General features: G+C 44.1%; 1 protein-coding gene across 9 annotated transcripts in view; it reads right to left on the bottom strand.

Moving 5' to 3' along the window:
- Positions 1–15570, bottom strand: part of Gng12 (G protein subunit gamma 12) — a 108997-nt gene extending 93427 nt beyond the window's left edge. For 3 of the 9 annotated variants that reach the window (XM_076939879.1, XM_034511765.2, XM_034511767.2), the window contains exon 1: positions 15288–15424. The gene's annotated coding sequence lies outside the window, so the exon portion shown is untranslated. Of the gene's footprint in view, positions 1–14799; positions 15204–15287 lie in introns of those variants that run through there. The other 6 variants (XR_013112403.1, XR_013112404.1, XM_076939878.1 and 3 more) reach the window with 5 other exon arrangements.
- Positions 15571–19600: the final 4030 nt, after the last annotated feature.

Here is a 19600-nt window from a genome sequence, read left to right as displayed (position 1 = left end):
GCTTCTCATAATCAAATGTCATAAAAAAAATTTTTTTAAAGAATTTATTTATTTATTTTATGTAAGAACGCTGTAGCTGTCTTCAGACACCCATATGAGGGCATCAGATCTCATTATGGATGGTTGTGAGCCACCATGTGGTTGCTGGGATTTGAACTCATGACCTCTGGAAGAGCAGTCAGTGCTCTTAACCACTGAGCCATCTCACCAGCCCCCATAAAAATTTTAAGACCAAGTTGTATCCTTGAGATTTCATTTTTAATATTTAACAGGTTTGTGAGCATAAATTTCAAGAGATGCCTACTTTCAGGCTCTTTTGGAACATTCTTGCTCTCCAGAGAGAGATAGAAACATATGGATCAGAAATTCAAGACAAGTAAAACCTTTGTTTCAAAAAAAAAAGAAAAAGAAAAAAGAAAGAAAGAAAGAAACAAACAAAATAAACCTGTTTGGCCTTGAGCCTACAACTGCAGACTTCCCGTGACCTCGAACAGTCCACATGCCTTTCCTGAAGGTCACAGATCAATAAAATGTGTTAGACATGAATTTCATGTTAAGTATGGAAACACTTTTTCATAAACACTGGAGGTCCACATGGCTTTCAAAGGACAGTTTGCTCGTAGGTTCCATGTTCTAGCAAGGTTGTCAAGAGTTAACATTCAGTGTCCCAGAATCTTAATACCCTGTCTTCTCTGGAAAAACACTTCCTGACCTGCCTCCCAGTCTCAGCTGATGGCACTCTGAGCCTGTGGGCCTTACCTGTGCTGAGCTGTGGTGCGCATTACTGTGTGAAAAAAGGACCAGAGACCGTCTTCCTTTGAAGGCATTCTGTTTTGTTGTTATATGACAAGATGCAGTAACAATTTAAATGTGGAAGTTTCTGGTTTGACCCTGCCCCCTTTAATGAATGGATTACACAAGGCCCAACAAATTTCAAGGAAGGGGCTTGCAAGGATCTGAGCTCAAAGGCTCCTCTTAGACCTCATATGGAGATGAGAAAACCAAATGGAATTCATGACTCTTGAGCAGCCAGGGCCTGATTCTGCCCTGTCACAGAGACTCCATCTGGCTACCCTACAAGGTTCTTACACTGAACCTCTCTTGAGCTCCACAGGGGCACTGCCTTTGGATCACACCCAGAACGGCTGACTCCACAGGTCTGGGTGTGGTTGGGTGTCGTGATTTTCAGTCACTCCCAGTTGATGCTGCCACAATGACAAGCGTGTGACCTACACCCTGGGAACTTCAGCTTCAGGAAAGCTGTTGGATCCTACTTCCTCTGAGCATAGCTTTCTCTCTAACTAAACAACACACTTAAAGGAACACAAAGTCACAAACTCTTCAACTTTGTCAAGTCAGGAGTGTTAAGGTCAGAGCCTTCCTGTGTGTCCAGCCCTCCCCTCCTCCTGCCTACACAATAAAGATTACAACACAAGCCGAGTGAGTAAGCACAGCACATGCTTCCCAGCAGAAGGGAAAAGGAGTGCTGAGAGGGTAGAAGGCTCGTGGACTAAGAAGTCGTCTGCCCTTTGGACTTCTCCTGGCTTTCCATTCCCTGAGCCCCACCTGGCTCCTCCTCCACTCAGGCACCAGGCCTCTTCTCCCCTCCTCCACTCTCTGGCAGCTACAGCTGGTTGCGGTTCCCAGCCTCTCCCTTGGTTTCCAGGTGGACCTTCACACTCATAAATACCTTCAGGGCAGCCAGGAGGGAGCTGGGTGGGAAGGATGTTCCCTAAGGCTCTCCCTTAGGCTAGTAGGCTCTAGTTCACTCAACCTTCCCAAGCCTGGTGAAGCCAGGTGACAAAGAGGGGCTGGGGGTGGGGGTGGGGGGAGGGACAGCACCAGTAGAACTCTCAGTTCTTGGGGCTGAGTTCAAAAGAAAATAAAAAGCCAGGAGAACAAGGGGCATGGGGTTCTAATCCTATCTTTGCCATTTATCTGATAGCATAAATGACTCTGGGCAAATATCAGAAGTTATATAGAACTGCCTCAGTTTCCCTATCTGTAAGGTAGAAATTAATGTTTTGACCTGATTCTTCCTGAAGTTTCTGAAAACTATCAAAATATCAGTTTTTTAATTCAATATATCTCAAGACATAGACTTATCTATATATTAACATGGCTGTCACTATGAATGAAAATATGCCACTCATTAAAGAGACACAACATATTGAGAAGACAAAACAAACAGGCAAAACTACTCAGTCCAATGTAATCATTAGTATACTGAGTGATTAGCTTGTCACAATAAACACAGACAAGAAAAAATACTAATGTGCCCAGATTAAAGTATAGAGAGCAAAGCTTATAAACTCTCAAGTCAGGCACTTTTCTACACATGCACAAACGCACCTCGGGACAATCTTGAGAGAGGCAGATGCTACTAGCCTTGGGTCACAAACGAAAGGTCTCAGACTTTGGGAGGAAGCCGTTCAAGCCCACGCACTGCTGGAGTATTACAGCTAGGCTTCAGCCACTGGCTTGACATAAGACATGAACCTCTACATTCTACCCCATGCTTCTGCCTTACCTGTGAAATCATTCCTGACTCCTCCAAGCCCTCCCCAGACAGGTTCAGCCTCCCCCCACAGTGCCTCATGGACCTTAGAACAGTGAGAACTAAATACATCACTGGTACCTCATACACATCTTCTTAATGGGTCAACAATACACAAAATTAGGCTGGGTCAAAGAGATAGGCAGAAGCTCCCTGGTTAAAGAGAAACTGTCTCATTATGTACTACTCTCCTGTGTCTTCAAACCTTATGATAGGTGCTTACTTAGTATGTGTGTGTACTAGACTTCAGCAGACAGAGGGTAGGAACTGACCTGTTTGTTTATTTCCAAGTCACTCTGGAAGAACATTTTTGTAAAATGCAATAAAAATAAATTCCTATAAACTGGACAATATGTAAATTCACTGTTAGTGACACTGCTACAGAGATCACTAATTGTATCTTCTCAATTTCGGTACTTATTTTGTTGCCTGCTGGAAGACAGGGACGAGGCCGAGCAGAAAGCAGCAGGCTAGACCAGCTGGGCCTGCCACACAGAGGGCAGCTAGCTAATAATGGAGGGTGCGCACACCAAGCACTGCTGAGTGGATCTCAGCAGTTAATACTCCTTCTAAATCTACAGGTTACCTGCAGGTTAGGTGCACTGTCACCTCTATTTTACAGGTAGTGAAACTGAGATAAAATGGGTAAAGTGATCTCAAGATCTCAGGGCTGGTAAGAACCTGGACTGAACCTGGACAGGAAGCGTCCTAACAGACAGGATTGGGTGATTTCAGGGAACCCACTGTCTGTCATGCAGGAAGTAACCATTCAGATCCTCATTTCAGAGAAACCACCTGGTGACAGCAGAATGCAAAAGTCAGGGGCAGAGAGAGGCTGGCTAGCAGGTGACCAGGGACAGGACTGCCTGGGGTAGAAGGAAGTGTCAGGGAGAGAGGAGATCAGATAACTTGGGTTCAGAGTCTTTCAGGGAGGGGAAGGTCCTGAAAAGACCTGAAAGAGGCAAAAAGAAAACCAGACTCAAAGGGATGATGAACGCACCTTTCAAAACCATTTACCTGAATGTAATTCTCTTGGCAAAATGTGTGCCGGCTCCCTGAGCATCCTGAGCTCAAGTAACCTCTCTTTTTACCTGGTTCTGTCAAACTCATCCTCTATGCTTTGGTACACTTAAAATGGTTTTAAAAGCAAGAATTAAAAACACTTCCAAAACTTTCAACCCTTTGAAGTCATACAAAGCTCTTGTCCTGGGGACAGGCTCCCAGCTCACTATAGCTGACTTGTGAACAGAGATTTCTCTATGAAATCTCATTGGCATTTTCATTAAACCCAGTATCTTAGTTACTGTTCTATTGCTGTGAAGAGACCCCATGACCAGGGCAACTTACAGAAGAAAGCATTTAATTGGGGGCTTTCTTACAGTGTCAGGGTTAGTCCATAATCATCATGGTGGGAAGCAGACCACACGGTACTGGAGCAGCAGCTAAGACAGTTACATCCTGATCCACAGGCAGAGAAACACTGGGCCTGCCATGGGCTTTGGAAACCTCAGAGCCCACCCCCAGTGACACACTGTCCCCAACAATGGCACACCCCCTAATCCATTCCAAATAGTTCCACTAACTGGGACCAAGCATTCAAACATATAAGCCTATGGGAGACATTTTCATTCACAATACCACATGGGGTGTGTGTGTGTGTGTGTTGCTTATAATTCCACTCAGGGCCTTAGGCACTCTTGAAGAGTTGCATCCCAGTCCCATCATCTGGGTCTCTGAACTTCTCACACCTACCAAAAAGGCCTTCTTGTTTGGTTCTCAGCTCATTAAGATTACAGGTAAGCTCAGGCTGCCTTTTGCTCACCCTGGTTTTGGCAGAAGTATTATTTTACACAGAGGTCTTTCCTGAGGTTCCTCATTAAGGCAGCCCTCCCATTCTCTTGTTACTCCTCTTTCTCCACACCCCTAGTTCTATGACCTTCATAGTATTTATCCTGTCCTGAAGAAATACTGTTAGTGTGGTAACTGCTTTGTTGACTTAAAAAGATCATTAGGGTATTTAAAAGGATGAAGGCTTGGGGCTTTTGTCTCAGTGAATTTAAACATTAAATAGCAAAACAAACAAACAAACAAACAACCCAAGGGAGACACCAGAGAAAAATATGTCATCGCCTTTACTTTCTTTTTAGCTAGCAGACACCTGCTCCCATGGGTGGAAGCCTCTCCTGTGACATTTTTCACATGCTAATCTCGGGAACAGTAAGCCAAGTGAATACATAAACAGTATACCTACTTCAGAATCCTGTGAATTCATACAAGAAATGCCACTACCACTGACTACTGCTCCCTTCCAAACCTACTTTCTCCCCTGTAAATGGAGCTGGTGCACCTTACGTCATGTTCCTACAAGGAGTAAGGAAGTGTCCTAGCACATGCCTACCTCTGGTACTTAAGTACTAATCACTGTCTTTGTTATCAAGTTTATTGTCAGCAAAATGCATTCTCTCAATTAGGGTTTGACATGCACCAAGGTTCAAGGTGACAGGCATTGTGTGTCCACTGTGATCATGGCATGTGTATGGAAACAGCTAACACTTAAGCATGCTTTCTAACATTCCCAGTGCTTTATAACCATCAGTCACTCCTCTATGCTAACAAGAGACAGTCATTGTGTCACTGCTCATATTAGGATAACTCTTTAGGACCTCTCCTCCCAAGCTATTCAAGTCCCCAATTCTTGGAACCTGTGAATGCTGGGCCAAATCTACCCAAACAGCCCTCAGAAGCAGAGAATTTCCCTAGCTAGAGAAAGAGAGGAGAAGGGCCCATTAAAGTCCAGACACTAGAAGGGTGTGCTGTGCTCATAATGCCCAGTCTAAGGTATAAAGCCCAATGGCAAGTACCAAAAACGTCTCTAAGAAGTGAGAGACAACAAGAAACAAATCTCAAAGAATAGAAGTCTACCAACAACCTGAAAGAGCCCGAGAAAAATCCTTCCCAGAGCCTCTAATAAAAGCCAAGCTGGCCAACACTTCAAGGAGACACAGCAGTCAAACACATACCCTGGCTTCTCATCTACAGAACTATGAGATAAAGCATCTGGTTGTCTTAAGCCATTTGTGATACTCTGTTACGGCAGTTATCAAAACTAACCGTCTTATGCTGATATGTGATATAGTTTAACAGCATTTCTTTTCCCTAGTAGCTGAGAGAAATGGCCTATTTCACTACTGACAGCATCTTAGATTAGCTGAAATACACCTATCAGCTGTTTTGCAAATGGACATTAGATTAAGCCACCAGGTAATTCAGACTGCAGGCTTGAATTCTGAAGCACTAAGTATGCTGCCACACAGCTTCCAAGAGTTAGAGTACACCATAAAGATCAAAGATGACGGAGGTGTCCAAGCCAGCATCTAACAGGATCCTTGACACAGTTGAACACAAACACCTAGAGGTACTTACCGCAGCAACATTCACTTATATACTAAGGATTGTGCTCTCAAAGGTGCTGGTTATCCTTCTAGGTCCTGGGGTAAAGTAATAGACTCTAACTTTTTCCTTGTGGAATGGACACTACAGCAGAGAGCATCAACAGTGACATACTGACATACTACAATGAGCACTAGGAGAAAAGTTACCATCCACAGTCACCAGTGTGTGTGTGTGTGTGTGTGTGTGTGTGTGTGTGTGTGTGTGTGAGAGAGAGAGAGAGAGAGAGAGAGAGAGAGAGAGAGAGAGAGAGACAGACAGACAGACAGACAGACAGACAGACATTTTTCCCTTGGTTGCTGGACAGCCCACACTGGCTTCAATTTCTCTTTCAGCCTAGGATAACCATGAACTTATGACCATTCTGCCTTACGTTCCTGAGGGTATGATTACAGGCATGTGTCACCATGCCCTGCTGGTTTATTTTTTATGTACAGGTAAACCAGCTTTATATAGGACTGCCTTTTATGAATTTCTTTTAAAAATTTAAAAAGGACCATCAAATCAGATTCCCTCTCTTTCAACAGAATTCAGTCTTTTAAAACCTGAAAATTAATTTTAGATTAACAACATCCCAAACATTTACTGTGACTGAGGAGGATATGGAGGGGCCGGAAAGCTCTCTCAGGGATAAGATGAATCCTGTTTTTCCAGAGGACCTGAGCTGAGTTCCTAGCATCCACACCAGAAGGCTCATCATTGTACTCCAGTTGTATGGGATCCATGTCACACACATGGCATACACTCAGACACTGGAATACAAGATACAGACAGACAGACAGACAGACAGACAGACAGAATCTTTTTTTAAAAAAAGGAGCACCTCAAAAGCAAAGTGCAGCTCCATCTGCTCATATTCCTAGAATGCTGAGCTCTAATCCTCGTAAGCCATTCTTGCTTTCATCTCCTTTACCTTGGAGTGGCCGAATACCTCTCTGGTTGTAAAACTCATACAGAACAGCCCAATACAAGAACAAACAAATTTGACCTGTATGACCTTTCTAGAGATACAAATATGTGAAAAGTCTAGACTTCTGAAAAGATTTTTATAGGAAATATCATTGTAATCTACATGTTTTAATCTCTTTTAAAATCTCCCTACACACTCATGTGTACATACACATATGTGTTTGTATATGTATGGGGGAGGGGAGTAAGAAGAGCAGAAATTCTAGACTAGAAGATGTTTTCTTGTGGCCTTGGAGAAATCACAAGTTAATAACACCATTAGCTGAAGCCTGTAATTCAGACATTAGCAAATGCAGCAAAACCATACTTTGTACTTGTCTTGATTCAGTACTAATGATTTGGCAGGACACTCCACCCAGGCTCGCATTCTTAAGTCTATATTTAAGAAAATGTGACGGACTATACATAAGAAGAACAGTTACAAAGTCCCACAGGAGAATTTACTAGCCTCAACAATGTCGCAAAGACCCGTTCTTAACTCAAACCTCTACTTTAGTTATAATTGTGAAAAAAAAAAAAAAAAAGTGACTGAACTGTCACTTCTCACCAACCAGATTAGCAAAATGAAAAAGAACTGACAGTCCTCTTACTGGTGGTCACAGGAAGTACTGACTCAGTACTTCCTGAAGGTGCTCACAGAGCCCAGGGCCTCAGCAGACCGCTTGTGGGAGCACACCTTGTGGGAGTAAGCAAAATGGCGTACTTAAGCTGTCTTCACAGGACGTAAGACCAAAGGACCAGATACAATCCACAGCTCCAATTGCATCTGCACAATGGAAAGTTGATGTGACGGAAGGAGAAGCTATTTCTGACACACTGCTAACTTAACACAGCGAGGCAGACAGTAGTAGAGAAACCATCTATAGATGGGAAAAGAATGGGAAGACACACATACACATTCATAATACCTTAAATGTGCAAGTTAAACCTGTAGATGGTATGAAAAAGCTTGTCTGAGAACGGGATAGAAGCAACTTTTAGAATTTTTCCTTTCTACCATGATTGTTAAACTGGGGCAGACATATTAATAATTTTCTTCTATGAAGAGATTGTCCCTATGAGTATGAGGTGTAGGCAACAAGTTCTCAGGCAAAGGTTGTGTCAGAGAAACTCCGTGCAGAGCTCCGGCAGTGAGCGTAGTGAATGTGGACTGGGTGACTTCTGCCCTTGTGGGTGTGGGTGGCCCAAAGTCCCTGTTATGTATTATAGCCAGAAGGAAGTTAGGGAAATACAGGTAAATGGAAGGCAAAGGCAGGAAGCCAGCACTGCGTCCCAGGCAGCACGCCAGGAGTGTTTATTTGCTCTTTGGACTAAGCAGTAGCTGAAGCATTCTGCTTATCGACGAGGTAGGCTAACAAGGGGCAAAGCGCATGCAGACGCATGACTCAAGGCCTCTGAAATCATACTGGAATGTGGCGGATGAGCCTGCTGTTTAAGGAAGGCCATGGGGAAGTTTCATGAGGAATGGCCACCTGCTATTTCTGCTTTGGGAATCCAAGTTCCACTGAAGATGGTCTGTTCATTTAACGAAATACCTACAGTCACCACCATCCAAAGCAAGAGGACCACGTCTGTCTAATACCTAACAGGAATCTGCCTCCACATTCCCAGCAGGTCCTAGGACTCCCTTCCTGTTTCGCAGACATTAGGGTGCTTTAGTGGGCAGGAATTACTGCAGAGGAATGCACGAGCTGTTCCCAGCTAAGTATTAGGTGATCCCAAGACTGCGGCTGTGCAATCAACACTAAACAATGTCGAGGACAACCAGATCTCTAGCTGCCCCTTAAGGCATGATGAATCCAAGAGACAGAAGTCATTGAATAGTCTGTGTACTACTGAAGAAGGTATGATTCCCAGAAAACACAATTTAACTTCCATTTTTGATCAAAAAAGACAGCGGCTTACTCATCTTGGTGGCACACATTCAGGGAACATGGCCTTATTTCTTCAGCCTCCCGCATCTGTTAAGTTCTTACTGTGGGTCACACTCTACAATTCAGGGCATTTAGAAGGCTATCGTAGCTGAACAGGCATTGGGAGGCAGACACAGCAATTCTGTGGGTTAGGAAACAAAGCCCACCACCACCAAAACACCCAAGTAGACCGGAAACACCTCTACATCCCAGAATAGTCCTAATCCAATACATGGTTTTGTCTTGTAGCTTTTTTTCTGTTGTTTTGGTTATTTTGCTTGGTTCTGCTGTTTTTTTTTTTTTAAAGGTGTGAGGAAGTTTGTTTTTGAGACAGAATTTCATTATGTAGCCCTGGTTATCCTGAAAATCAGTATGTAGTAGATCAGGCTGGTCTCAATTTTCTAGTACTCCTCTTGCCTCTGCCCCTTAAGTGCTGGGATTATAGGTATACACTACCATGCCTAGTTTGGTCTACATATTTTGGGTTTCTTTGGTTGATTTTTGTTGCTGTTGTTTTTGTTTGTTGTTGTTGTTGTTTTTTGCTAGCAACTCTGGTGAACAAAATTTGAAGTTTCCATAAGCTTGAGATCTGAATCAGTGTACCCCAGTGAGAACTAATGGCTTAGTGTCCAGTGGTCACGGGTATCTTGGCTAGCGGTATCAGCAGCTAATAGAAATTCAAAGAAAATCTGAGGCGGGCAGTGGTGGCGCACGCCTTTAATCCCAGCACTTGGGAGGCAGAGGCAGGCGGATTTCTGAGTTTGAGGCCAGCCTGGTCTACAGAGTGAGTTCCAGGACAGCCAGGGCTACACAGAGAAACCCTGTCTCGAAAACCAAAAAAAAAAAAAAAAAAAAAAAAAAAAAAAGAAAGAAAGAAAGAAAGAAAGAAAGAAGAAAAGATCTGAGGGTTCTCAATCAGTGAGATTGTCTTATGGGGCTTGCACACAGTCATGCTAAATGAAGGTTCTCCAAAGAGACTTCAAGTGTGGATGATGGGAAGGAGACCTGTGTGTCAGTGAACACTGGTGACCACATCCACCCAAATCCAATCTGGGCTCATGCCTCTCTTCTCAGTCAGCTACATGTCAACTATTGTATGACCTTCCCCGCACGAACAACTACAGCCCGTTCTGCAAGAAAGCACACAGAATATATGATTTCTGATTCTCTGACCCCAGAGTCACAAACTTAAAAGTGAACAAATGGAAAAAGCACAAGTTCTTAACAACTGGTTCATTCAGACAGACCCAGAAAAAACTTCTTTTAGCTACAATCTTCGGGAACAGCTCTAAGTATCAAGTCTGAAAGGTCTGCAACACTCTCACTCATTGTTCTGTAACCTTCTGAAGTGCAGACCTATTAAAAAAGAAGACAAAATCCCTTCTTGTGCCAGGATAGCAACCAGACACTCGCAGCTAAGCATTTTTATGACTCTTAATAAAACCTGCCATGACAAACCAAACATTTAAGTGACACTAGAAATGATTTTCAAGAGAGATTTGGCAGCAAATGGAGTAACCTAGCTGAAGCCATCTTCAGTTCAAATCATTTCTACCTTCTGCCCAGCTCCAAACTGCTTAGCCCTGCCCTTGAGAGAAAACGTAGGGTGCCATGCACCTACTGGCAGGAGCTATGCTGGAACAGAACTTGGTAAGCCAATTTTCTCTTCTGCCCAACCAAGGCTTCCTAAGGAAAGACAGCTTCACGGGTCTCTGAAAGGCTGGTCTGTGGATGTACCTGTTGGGTCTCACATGCTATATGGGGCAATTACAATGGCTGAGGGTTTGGTGAGCTCCGAAGGAGAGGGCCCCATAATTCTCTTCTGGTTACTTGTCTCACTTATGTAAGAAGCCCTATCTATGTGTCTCTTGACTTGATTTACAGTTTCCCAATGTACATGCTCCCATTAAGCCGTCTATTTTCTCTCCTTTGACTATATGGGCCCTTCCTGTGAGTCTCAGTACAGTGTTGAATCAGCTACAGAATTACAGCAACTCTGGGAAAAATTTTTTTCTATCCCTTGAGGTTTAAATGCTTAAGAAACATTAATGAGAACTGGGCAAGACCTGGACTCAGAAAAGGCCTAGGAAGACTCAGGGTGGATGGCAGTTTGGTGACTAGAATCAGTGAATTGTACTGCAATCATGTCTTACTCATTGTCATTGCTGTGAGCTTCAATGCACCCATTTGTTCCTCAATCTTGTCAACCAGGACAGACTGCAGGTGCTCTAGAAATGCATCTTGTCAAAGCAGAAGACCTGGACCTGAGCAGTACCAACTTCTGTGAAATCGGGCCTGGCGTATCTGTAGCTCTTCTTATATTCTACATACCTCTAGTATCTCTGTGGTAGCAGAGACCCATTATCCCCAGCACCTGAAGGTGGCAAGCAAGGCCCGTAATTCAGGGCCTGACTGGGTAGCAGTGTATAGAACCACATAGCACGTACGAGGTTCTAGATTCAATTCCCAGTAACACACACACACACACACACACACACACACACACACACACACAAAATGCACACCAAATACCTCTTATAAAGATAAACCTAAAATCTTCTGAAGGGCTTCCCATTTACTAGGAAGATCTGGACCCTTAATTTGATGGCATTACTATGCCACAAAAGTTGGTGTTTTTCTTTCTTTCCCAAGGCAACAAAATCCTGCTATATGCAGTTATAAACCAGAATTTATTTTGAGTAACTATTATGAATTATCTGTTATATGTATACACTTACTAGGGAAACTGGGAGAAAACGGAGGAACCCATTTGTATCTTCCTTCAAGCTTTTACAAAAATACATAGCTAGCTGTAATTGTAATAATGCACTATATTTGTACCTGTCTTTCAACTGTGTAACCTAAAACAAACCTCTTGTCTGAGTTACCAATTAGAAAGAAAGATGATATTAAGATCTAGATTTAATTCATTGAGTAAGTTGATATCAAAACCCGTTTCATATTTAAAAGACAAAATATTATTGCCTAATCACTGCATAGTTTCTTACTTTGTAAGTACAATTTGGCAGGACTTTTTAAATAACAATAATAGCCTTTTTAATTTGAGAGAAATATGAAAATTTTGCGTGGTCATTTTCCTGTTATAAAAGTTAACACATACTCACTCCAAAGATATCGGAATACTAAATACCGACTACATGGCAGGCAGTGTCCAACAAGGTCTACCTAGCAAATTATTTATTCCTCACAACCTCAATAAAGCACAGAGAAACTAACAGGTCATCTGATCTACACACCTAGGAACACAGCCTGGAACCCACCATTATTCTGTAATATTCCAGGAGTAAAAGCAAGCCATGATTTATTCAATCAAATCTTTCAGTACATTAGAGCACAGTGTCACAGGCCAAAACAATTCATAATGAACACTGTACTCGTTATACTTGAAATTGTCATAAACTAGAACTGCTGTGTCACTGACATGGTTGATCAGACGCATCTGATATGCATTAAGGAAGAAGCAGATGCTTAAAGGGGTTTGTTTTTAAAGTAAAAACTTTTTTTTTTCAATTTTGCAAATTTTAGCAAGTGATTCAGTGACCCTATGAGTTCCTTTCCTGAATTAATGTACTCTCACAAAATTTTCAAAATAAACACAATTAGTCCCCACTTTTATGTCTTATCTGCTGGCCTTGGATAGCGGTACACACAAGAGCCAACCACTTCACACTCTCGGACCACATCTTTTCAAACAGTCACTCTTGGTTACAGACAAATGTTACTTCTGTTTTTTATTTAATTTCCTATCCAAGGTTAATAAATGTAACTATTTAAAATAAAAATTCTCTTTAAACTTAAAAGGCAACTTATGTTCCTAATTGCCTGGCCTTAAATACTATGTATTTAACAACATCAAAAGCATTATTAAAATTACTGGCCCCATCAATCATTTTTGTTCATACTGCTATGGGTGAAACAGGACATACAAGCTTATACACATTTACACACTTACACACACACACACACACACACACACACACAAAATCTGGTCAACCTCTAGTTTTTGTTTTTGTTTTTGTTTTTTTTAAATAGCAAGATCTCACTCTAGTATAGGCTAGTCTAGAACTTACTATGTTGTCCAAACTGGCTTTGAACTGAGAGCAATTCTTCTGCCTCAGCTTTGCCAACTGCTGAGATTACAGGTGTGAGTTACCCTGCCATCACTCTTTGGAACTTAAAATATCTTGCATTTCCTGAAGATTTATCTTTTTATTTATTAGGTATCCTGCTGTGTAAACTAGGTTAAAAAGAAAAGTGATCTTTCTAAGCACTTTATGTAGGTTAGTTTCAGTCTGCTTTCCAAAGACATGTAAGGCTTACACTAAAATCAAACAATAACAAAGTCCAATTAAAACGTAGCATAGTAAGTGAGATCATTCTAGGTCTGATTTTTTTTTCCTCCTAGAGAGAGGTTTGGAATAAAAATTATTGGGCATTCCCCTAACTTTTCTGAAGCTTTTTCTTTTCTTTTTTCTTTCTTTCTTTTTTTTCTTTTTGTTTTTCTTTTTTTACTGTGCAGTCCTTAGCTCTCACCACCTAACCGCCATGCCATGAGTGTTCTGTAACCTGTGGCAACAGCAACCCAACAGTCAGAGATTTGTCTTTCAAATAAGCTCAGAGCTTTCTGCACCTCCTCTCAATACCACACTTTTAGCCAGTCTCCTGTGAAGCACAGATTCTTATGCTTATATGGTTCTATACAAATCTATGAGTTGCACATGGTCTTGGTTCCTCACACAGTAAAGTGCTTGTGCTAAATACAGTTGCATTGTAGTTACTGTTCAGCATTCACTGGGTTTCACCCAGGGCTTTATGGTGCTGGCTGACTGCTAAGAAAGGCAAAGGGTCTGAATATTTTATCTAAACGTCCTCTTAGCAATCTACAATTGATTGTTTTCTAAAAATGTGGTTGGGAGGAGGGGATTGTCGGGGGAGGGGCTTGAAAGAGGGTAAGGGGGTATACATGTATGAAACAGACAAAAATAAAGAAGAATTAGAATTATGTGAGAACCATATGCTTATTTATTGGAAAATGGCCTTGCTGACATGTTCATTTTTGTTCTAAAAAGGGAAGGTGGACCTCCTTACTTGAAAGTGACTGCCTGACAATAGTAAATTTAACCTCACTGCTCTAGCGTGACCTGCTGTCCCAGCTCCCCCGGGGAAGGGCTGGAATCCAGTGGTAATTTACATCCATGGTCTGAAGTGCCAAGCAGTGGTGCAGCAGGGTGACCAGCACTCTAAAAACAAAGCCAAGCTATTGCTTTAAAGATTGAGAACACACAGACACAGAGCCTGGCTCTGACAACATCCCCAAGATTCATTATAGACAATCTATTCAGGAGACGCTACGATCGCCCCAGGAAATATAAACAGTGTCCTAAGACAGCAGAGGGGAGAGGAAATAACTGACCGGAATAAGGCGAATCATGGGAAGTCCGTCCAACAAGGCCTAAGACATCCCCAGTGTTTCCACTTGGAGCCGCCTTTAAACGTGCCCTGGCACATGGGCACAGACCTCCCCTCTAGCTCAGGCATGGGGCTGCTTCCGTTCCTACCAACTTGTTTGTGCACAGCCACGCCCGCACAGGAGGACCACGAGACCGCAGGCCTCGGCAGATCCAGCTGATTTCCAGTTGTTTAAAGTTTAACAAGAATCACGGCTCCCTTTATGAAAGTTATGAATGATTTAAGTCAAGTTTACAAGACATCCACGGCCAGAATAAACGAGTGTCAGGAGACACTAGCAATGGCGTCTTAAAATGAGGTTTAATTGACAGGCCCTAACTAAAATAAAGAGGAGTTTTTCTAACCCACGGGCTAAGCGTCAGGCGCTTCATTTAAAAAAAAAAAAAAAAAAGCACACAAGGCTGAAGTATGAACTCCGACCTTCTATCCGAGTCACCGCCGCAGGGTCCCTCGTGGAGTGTCACCCGAGTTCTGTTCACGATCGGCTCCTTCCCCGCCGCCACCCCCCTGTGAGCACCCAGCACCGAGGCTGCCAACCCACGCGCGTCCGGAGATGAGCGAGGGGAGAGGAGGGGCGTGCGTGGCGGCCCCGATCCGCTCCTCCCGCACCGCCGTGACCTGGGCGGCTGCTCCCGGGCCTCCCTCGGGCGGGCCGAGGCCCGGTGAGGCAGCTACGGTGACCCAGCCTCAGGGGCCACTCGCGCCCCGAGGGCTCTCGCGTCTGTGGGCCCCAGCGGGCCTCGCTCCCACTCCTCTTTCGCGGCCCAGGGCGCCCGCAGCCCGCGCTTCCTTCCTCCGCTCCCTCGCTCCAGCCCGCGGGACCCACAGGCGGCCCCGAAGTAGCGGCGACCGCCCCGCCCCGTCCCGTCCCGTCCCGGTCCCGGTCCCGGCGTTAGCTTGGCACTCACTCTGCCGTCGCCGCCGCTGCCGCCAGGGAGTCCTGCTCGCCGCGCTCCGGGACCGCCCGACCTCTTCTCCCCACTCCGCTCCGGCTCCTCCCCTCACGCGTGGGCGGGGCGCACGGCCTGGTGGGCGGGGCGGCCGCCGCCACCTCCTCCGCTCTGGCCCACCGGCCCCGGACGCGGTCGCCGCGCCCAACTGCGGCCGTCGGGGGTGAGGACACGCGTGCCCGCGGCTGGATTGGCGCGGCTCGCTGCGGTGCGGCGGGCCCGGGCAACCACGCGAGGCCATCACCGTGCGCCAGCACCACGACCGCACACCGCCGAGTTCTCCGCAGTCCCCAGGCTGCGAAGATGAGCTCTGCCAAACCCCCGCACAGAAGTGGGGCTCTGATCCAGAAAGGTCTGAGGAAATGGCCACCGTCGTACTTACAGGACTCTGGGGCCACCGGGAGGTTGTTTCCCAGAAATGGAGGTAAAGCCAGATTGTTAACTGTGTGCTTCTGACTGCCCCAAACTGGGCAGAGTTCTGCGTAATAAATTAATTGGACCAGGTTTTTGTTTGTTTGTTTGTTCGGCTTTTGTATGCGTTTAGAGTTTGGCAGATTGAAGGGCTAGTTTTGCTTCCAAATGGCTCCGTACAGCCATTCAACAAAACGAAGCACCTGTTGTGTGCGGTCAAGCATTATGCAAAACGTGATAGGCGATACTACCAACCCAAGGCAGGCTTGTTTGAATCCAGTAAAGATGCATGAGCAGAAATGTTAACACTCATGAGATAGAAGGCCAGAGGGAGTCACTAAGAACCATCGTGGGCAGTCTCTTTTGGGGGCACTAATTGGACTCAGTGCCTCGGAAGGAAGGAAGGAAAGAAGGAAGGGAGGGAGGGAGAGAGGGAGGGAGGGAGGGAGGAAGGAAGGGAGGGAGGGAGGAAAAAGGAAGGGAGGGAGGGAGGAAAAAGGAAGAGAGGGAGGGAGGAAGGAAGGGAGGGAGGGAGGAAAAAGGAAGGGAGGGAGGGAGGAAAAAGGAAGAGAGGGAGGGAGGAAGGGAGGGAGGGAGGAAAAAGGAAGGAAGGGAGGAAGGAAGGGAGGGAGGGAGGAAAAAAGGAAGGAAGGGAGGGAGGGAGGAAAAAGGAAGAGAGGGAGGAAGGAAGGGAGGGAGGAAGGAAGGGAGGGAGGGAAGAAGGAAGGGAGGGAGGGAGAAAAAGGAAGGGAGGGAGGGAGGGAGGGAGGGAGGGAGGAAAAAAGGAAGGAAGGGAGGGAGGGAGGGAGGAAAAAGGAAGAGAGGGAGGGAGGAAGGAAGGGAGGGAGGGAGGAAGGAAGGGAGGGAGGGAGGAAAAAGGAAGGGAGGGAGGGAGGGAGGGAGGGAGGGAATAAGGAAAGGGAGGGAGGGAGGGAGGGAGGGAGCTGGGAAGGAAACGTGTTGGGGGTTTTGGTGGGAGAGTGGGAGGGGAAGTTGGGTGTGATCATGATACCTGTATGAAATTGTCAAAGAATAAAAGATATTCTTTAAAAGATTAAACAGAAACCACAGCAGTATTTTTGATAATAAAAGAATAAATAGGTCCAAGTACTGGGTGAGGATGCACCGTGTTGTTTCTCCTGCAGAAGAGAGGTGAGTGGATCCTTGGCTTGCTGGGATCCAGGTACTGTCTTCCACTGAAGGCATTAAATTCTCTCCTGTTTGGACTCAAGAATGCCTTGCTTGGCCAGTGTGGTCTGAGCAGCCTCCAGAGGATGTTCTTGTTGAGGTGCAAACCGCAACCTCCATTTTATTTCCTACTTTCTACAGTGTTAGGAAACACTTGGCTGATTCAGATAGCGACAGTTAAAAAAAACAGCCTAAACAGAGTGGCCTGACACAAAAATGGACTATTAGGGTTGTGATTTCCACCTCTGGATTATTATATAGCCCAGTTAAGCACTTCATGAATGTTTAATTTTTCTCTCACTAGTCTGACAAAAACAAAGTGGCTCACTGAAGAATGTCAACTTCTCAAATTGTAACCACAGAACAGTCTTTTTTATTTTTTGGGTTTTTTTTTTCTTTTTTCTTTTTTTTTTGTTTTTGGTGTTTTCTTTTCTTTTGTTTTGTTTTGTTTTTCGAGACAGGGTTTCTCTGTGTAGTCCTGGCTGTCCTGGAACTCACTCTGTAGACCAGGCTGGCCTGCAACTCAGAAATCAGACTGCCTCTGCCTCCCAAGTGCTGGGATTAAAGGCATGCGCCACCACCAGAACAATCTTTAAACAGTTATCTGCGTAGAGAATAGAAATCCAAGATCATGTACAAACTTGTGCAGAGATTGTCTATTGACATCAAGTTATTTGAAGTATGGCCTTTTATTTCATTTCCTCTCACACATTACCCATTTTTAATTTCTCTTCTCTCTCTTTTTTTTTTTTTTTTTGTACTAAAATGTCAGCTTGCAACAAATTAAGAATAAAATACAGTTAATCATTTATACCTGCAGGGGTCTGCATCCTCAGATTCAACTACAGATTGAAAATATTTGAAAACAAAATTGAGTCTGTCCTGAACAAGTATTTTCTTCGACTTTATTTCATTTATAATACAGTATAACAAAAATGAATATTTACATTGTATAGGACTAGATAATAAATAACCTGTGAATAATTAAAGCATTATCATATGCAAAATGTAGGTAAGTTATATGCAAATACTATGTCATTTTATAGGAGAGTTTTCTATTCTTAGATTTTAGTATATGAATGAAGGACAGTCCTGGAACCAGCCCCCTGTGGGCTCTGAGGAACAGCTGTATTACAGAGAGTTGGGAAGTTCTGATCATAGTAGCCAAAGGCAAAACAATAAGAGCTAACATTTAACCAGTACTTCCTGTGTGGCAGATGCTTAAGAGCCTTACGGGTATTAAATCTTTTCATTCTCTTAGCAACCCTAGCATGTAGGCACAGCAGAATTAACTCAATGAGTCTGAAAGTGGCAAAGACTGGTTTTAAATGCAGGGTGCCTAAATAGTTGGTGCTTTTAACCATGATTCTGGGCCCGTTTCCTGAACTCACCTTTCATTTCCACATGGCTATCCTTCCTATTGCATACATACATATATACATACACTCACACATCACACATCCATACATATATACAAATATATGTGTGTAGTATTATATACATTATGTATATATAGACTCACTTGTTTCACATAAATAAGTATATGCCTTTTCAGTTAGCAATTTTATTCATGAAGTCGTGGGTTGGTCATCAAGCATTCTTTTTCATTTTTTTTTTACCTGTACATAGTAAGTATGTGTCCAACTCCATCAATTTCTGTTAATAGTTGGTCTGGTCTCCTGCCATCCTTCTCCCAGCTTTATGAACATTGATTCCAAGTGTACTTCTTGCCTGCCAACACCCACATCTTATGGCCAAACCACCACCTTCAGCTTCAGAACGTTCTACCCCTGGGCACAGGGCAGCTGGAAGAGCCTGGCAAGTACCGTGCGTCTTACGTCTTTTCTTTAAGCAGTGACAGAGTGTGGAGGTAAAAATGCTCCATCTGTTTTGACGACAACTGGAATGACTCAAGGCTGCGTCTAAGATGTCAGCAGCATTCCCTGCAGTGGTTGGATAAGAATCTCTCCTTTTCTCCAGCTCTTGGCTTCGTATCACATCTTCCCTTCCCTTCTTGGTCTTCCCAGTTCTACTTCCTACTCCCATGTCAATTTTTTTTGAGGAATATAGTCCAACCGGGACCTGCAATACGATTTATGTGACTCATGGCCAAATGAAAATGGCTAAAACATTATTTAAGAATTTCAAAATGGCACGGCTGAGCATTAAGTCGGACATAGGTTTCATTGCCGTGCACGAGGGTGTGATTGTCCTTGGCACATTAGGGAGGCTGTCCTAGCGTCTGATACATCACTTTCCTTTAAGCCTTTCTTCAGCTCAGGCTCTGCTTCTAGAGAATCCCAAGCTGAAATAACAGCTACTAAAGTAACAATAAGCCCAACTAGGCGCCAGGCCTGTCTATGTAAGCCAGCAACAGCCCCAATCACACAGGAAGAATTATGTTCTCATAGGTAGAGCTCTGGACACAGAAAGAGCTATAGTCATCAAGAGTGGTCTGGATTAATGAGGTGAGAAAACGAGTTTCAGTCATGATTCTGACTGACACTAAAGTGTGCTAAGTGTGAGTTTGTGCAATGCTTTAGATGGGGTACCCTGGAAAAGCCTTTCCTTAAGTTCTAGTGTCTGTTGGTTAAAAGAGACACCTGTAAGGAAGTAAGGCTGGCAGCACCGGTGGGAAGGACAAGACCCTGTCAGTGTAGAGACAGCAGAAG

This window comes from Arvicanthis niloticus, chromosome 9 (assembly GCF_011762505.2).
Source record: "Arvicanthis niloticus isolate mArvNil1 chromosome 9, mArvNil1.pat.X, whole genome shotgun sequence".
In the NCBI taxonomy this organism is placed as follows: Eukaryota; Metazoa; Chordata; class Mammalia; order Rodentia; family Muridae; genus Arvicanthis; species Arvicanthis niloticus.
Note: the sequence above shows the minus strand (reverse complement) of the source record. Positions and strands in the feature narration are given on the sequence as shown.